The following is a 4,742-nucleotide window of genomic DNA, read 5'->3' as shown; positions in this document are numbered from 1 at the left end:
TGTGTGAAAATATATATATGTATATATATACATATGTGTGTGTGTGTGTGTATATATATATATTATATATATATATATTATATATATATATATATATATATATATATATATCCATCCTACCCCTCCCTATCCTTTGTCACAAAAATTATTGAATCTGAGAGTCTGGAAGGACTTCAGGGTCCACCTGACATTAAGTTTCTGCTTTAAGACCTAATAAAGGAGGGTGGGGGTGAAGGAATCGTCTTTAGCTAATTCATTCTACTTTTGGACAGCTTAAATTTTTCTGAAGTTTTTCCTGATATCACTCCTATATTGACCTCTTTATCATCTCCACATATTGTTTCTTCTATCCTCTGGGGCAAAACCAAATCTAATCCCTTTTCTTGGTGATAACCTATTTAAAGTGATAACCTATTTAATACTTAAAAGATTGCTATCAAGTCCCCATATCTTGTTTTCTCCTGGCTAAAAAGTCCCCAGTTACTTCAATTGATTTTCATATAACATGGACTTAAGGCCTTTCACCATCCTGGTGTTTGCCTTCTACTTTATGAATGTTCTTAAACTTTATTTCCCCAGAACTGAACACAAACAGCAGATGAAGTCCTAATGAGGCCTTCTTTGCAACTTAGCTGTATTAGAGATCTACTTTGAATACTGTGATTAAATGATTGCTTAAGGTCACAGGTTATGTGCCAGAGGGATGAACTGAACTCAGGTATAATGGGGAGGTTTAGAATCAATCACTGAACAAAATGAGCCTCTTGTAGGTCATTCAGGAGTGAACCAGATTCTTGCTTAGCTGTAAAGATAATGTTAGCACCCACTTTCCAGGGTGTGAGGATCAAACAAGATCATAATTGTACAGCATGGTGCTCAGCAGAGAGTAAACAGGAACCTTCCTATTCTAAAAGCTCTACCCCTCCTTCATGGAGCCCAAGATCACAACAGTTTTTTGGTTTGCCACATCACGAAAACTTCCAGATCTTTTTTTCAAACAAACTGTTGTCTAACTGAACTTCCTCATCTCTTATACTTGTGAGGGTTTTGTTTTGTTTTTGGTACCCAGGTACAAGACTTATCTGTGGAATTTTATCCTTCAGCCCAATACTCCAACCTGTCAAGATCCTCTTGATCCTTTCTGTGTATCATCCTTTCTGGGAGCTGTTTTCTTCTAGTTTTGTCATCTGTAAAATGATGAGCACACCTTTATTCAAATCCTGATAAAAATGGCAATGATGGAGAGCCAAGCACAGATCCCTTGTGTACTGCAGATACTCTTTAATGCTTTTCTCATCTGGATTTTGCATTTCTTTTAACTTGAGTATGTTTAGTTGATATGCTCTTATTCCTGCCCCCCTTTGAGCTTCTGTTTGTTCCTCAGGCAGTCAGGATGAAGTGGCTCACTCCGGGTCCTGCATCTAGCAAGTGTGAAGTGTTGGAGATGAGGTGTGATCTCAGGTCCTGCTGACTCAGGGATGGCTCTCTGTCCACTGCACCTCCTAGCTGCCCCCTTATCTACCCATCCAGACCTGGCTGGGAGGCTGATCAGGAGGCAGAAGACTCCTCTTACTGAGTTCAATTCTGGGGGACCCTGGGCAAGCCACTTAACCCTTTTTGCCTCAGTTTCCTCTTCCATAAAGTGAACAGGAGAAGGAAATGGCAAATCTCAAAGATTTGAGTCAGATGTGACTGAAACAGCTGAACAGCTAAATGAAGATGGTATTAGGGCAGTTAGGTGGTACAGTAGATAGAGCACCAACCCTGGAGTCAAGAGGTCAAGAGTTCCAATCCAGCCTCAGAAATTTGATACTTATTAGCTGTGTGTCCTTGGGCAAGACACTTAACCTCATGGCCCCACAAAACAAAACAGAGAGAGAAACAGAGAGAAGATAATCTTAGCACCCACTTTCCAGGCTTGTTATGAGAATCAAACAAGATCACAATTGTGCCTGGCAGATTGTAGGTCTCTATAAATGTGGCCTATTACTGTGAAATCTGCTTGGTAATGCTAGATCCTCTTCTCCCTCATCTCTTTTAGTTTAAATCAGTTTTCATTAGATTTGCACAAGAGTCTACATGTGAGTGTGTGCACATATACAGATACACATGAGATAACAGATGTATTATACATATATATTTTTTCTTTACCAGGCGTTGTCGGGCATGTTCCATCTTTGAATGAGTTTCCCTCTGTGTATTGTAAGTTGTGATCCTGAAATCCAAGTTCCATTCTCTTACCTTCCTCTTGTTTTCTATCTGTTGATGTAACTCTTGGGAGGGCTTCAGGATGACAGAAGCCTTTCTCTGTCTCTGTCAGATTTCATAGCTGCCCCTTACTCTTCAAGGACTCACTAAGGACTACTTTTCTCCTGTCCTCCTCTGACTCATTTCTCACCCGACAGTTCCTGTGCCTTTACCATACTCTGAAGTATAAAGTCCTTTCTCCGTCTTCCTTCTTTTCTTTCCTCTGTGTGGCACTCCTCTTTCTCCCTATCTCCTTTTCTTTATTGAAGCCTAATTTCTGTTTCTAACAGTAGCATTTCATTCTCCTTAACAGTCTTGAATATGGACTGGCATTCTATTTTTGAGAGCAAGGACTATTTTTTTGCTTTTAAAAAACAATTAAGGGGAAGCTAGATGGCACAGTGGATAGAGCACCAGTTCTGGAGTCAGGAGGACCTGGGTTCAAATGTGGCCTCAGATACTTAATAATTGCCTAGCTGTGTGACCTTGGGCAAGTCACTTAACCTCATTGAATAAAAATAAAAAAACCAATTAAGCACATAGTAGGTACTTCAAAAATGTTTGTTGACTTGTATAAAAAAATACAAACTGAATCCTGGATGTGGTTATTTTTTTTCTATGTTCCATAATGGTTGAGATTTTCAACCTTGTTTCCTTGAAATACTTTTACCTCTCAACAAAGTACCTGGTTCAAAAAATTAATAGCCAATTTTTTGCCTTAATAACCTGACAGCCCCACTCAGGTTCCTTCTTTTGTCTAAACAAAGTCACAGTCACACCTATCTCCTCTTCTTCAACCTTTCACCAAACCTTCTGTTTGAGATTTTGCTCTACCAATCCACTCTATCCACTTGCTTAACCTTCCAATTGTTCCACTTTATCTTTCCTTGTCTACCTTGCCCTGTCACTTGCTGTCTTGTGTACCTCTTAAGATTCTACTCCTCCTTTATGTTTTTACATCTTTTCTAATTGCCATTGAGTCTGCTTCAGTTTCAGTCAATAAGTATAGAATCTGGGCTAGAAATTGGACCTGAAGATTGTTTTACAAATTTTCCTCAATTTCTCCTAAGTTTTGCCAAATGTTCCCTTGTTCAATTCAACCTCTGACTTATTTCCCTTGTCTAAAACCCTTCAGATGATTTACACAATTTCCTTCTTATTTGTCTCAAGCCCTCTTCTCACACAACCTTCTCCTGCAGAAGCTAGAAATAGATTTTGTTAAGGAATAAAAAAGGAGAGAAATTGGTAAATCTACCAATGACAGTATATTCAATATTTCATACTTTTAGTTCATCAAAGAAGGGAGAAGAGGTGAGGTGCATTTTCCTAATTCTTGTCCTGGGCCATTCTTTAGTAGCTATAACTGTCATCTGGTAGTTTTTTTTTTTTATTTTTTTCCCATTTCTTTTTGTGTTTTTACTTACTTCACCTATGACTCAGTTCCTCTTTGTTTCTCTGAATTCTTCAATAGCTGTTCTTTCTTGTGGCACAGTAATGTTACATTACATTCACATAGGACAATTTATTTGACCATTCCCCCAAACAATAGAAATATATTTTGTTTCCAGTTCTTTTCTAGCACAAAAAGTGTTACTATGAATATTTTGGTAGCTCTGGCATATTATCTGTTTTGTCCTCCTTAAGAATTTGCGCCTAACAGTAGTATTGTTGGCTCAAAGTGAGTAATGGAGCTAAATTGATTTTTTTTTTAACATTGGTAGAACTAAGTCATAGCTTCACCCACATAATCAGTAAGTCTATCCTTCCATGACCCATGGGTAGGGGTTGAGAGGGTGCTTATTACCTTTTCTTATCCTTTTTCAATACTTTTCCAAAATTTTGCTATCTTTGTTCACTTGAATGTAAGCTTGTGTCTGATGCTTATCCTTTCATTTATGCAATTTAGTGACTGCAAGTTTTTTTTGGGGGGGGGTTAGGTCATTATCGATAGTTTGATTTCTTTTGAAAACTGTATTTTCAACTTTTGGGTTCTCAATATTAAGGCTTATGTATTCCCTTTTAAAATTTTTTTTTTATTTAAGGCAATGGTGTTAAGTGACTTGCCCAAGGTCAGACAGATAATCAATCATTCAGATCCTTCTGACTTCAGGACCAGTGTTCTGTCTACTGCGCCACCTCGCTGCCCCCTGTATTCCCTTTTTAAAGTAACTGGGAGTTAACGTATTAAATACAGAAGGTTTAAATAAGACCACAAAATTTATATAAAGCATTTTACATAAATAAAATACTTGTTGTAATGTTTAATATTTAGAGTGAAAATGAATATACTCCATGTCAATGATTGCACAATTACACAAAAAAAATAATGTTTTTTAATGACCTGGTTTTAAAAGAAATTTAACGAGTTAAATGAAACAGTTTTGGTAAGGAAGACCAAAAAAGTGTTACTGAAAGCTAATAATATTCATGTTCCATAAACCTAAGAAAGTAAAATTAGCCAATCACTAACAATTTATTAAATGACTATGTTCCAG

General features: G+C 37.3%; 1 protein-coding gene across 2 annotated transcripts in view; it reads left to right on the top strand.

Annotated features, from left to right (window-relative positions):
- The window catches only part of CECR2 (CECR2 histone acetyl-lysine reader), a 161,541-nt gene that overhangs the window by 77,925 nt on the left and 78,874 nt on the right, over positions 1-4,742 (top strand). The window lies entirely within an intron of this gene.

Source organism: Macrotis lagotis, chromosome 7, assembly GCF_037893015.1.
Source record: "Macrotis lagotis isolate mMagLag1 chromosome 7, bilby.v1.9.chrom.fasta, whole genome shotgun sequence".
NCBI classification, from domain to species: Eukaryota; Metazoa; Chordata; class Mammalia; order Peramelemorphia; family Peramelidae; genus Macrotis; species Macrotis lagotis.
Note: the sequence above shows the minus strand (reverse complement) of the source record. Positions and strands in the feature narration are given on the sequence as shown.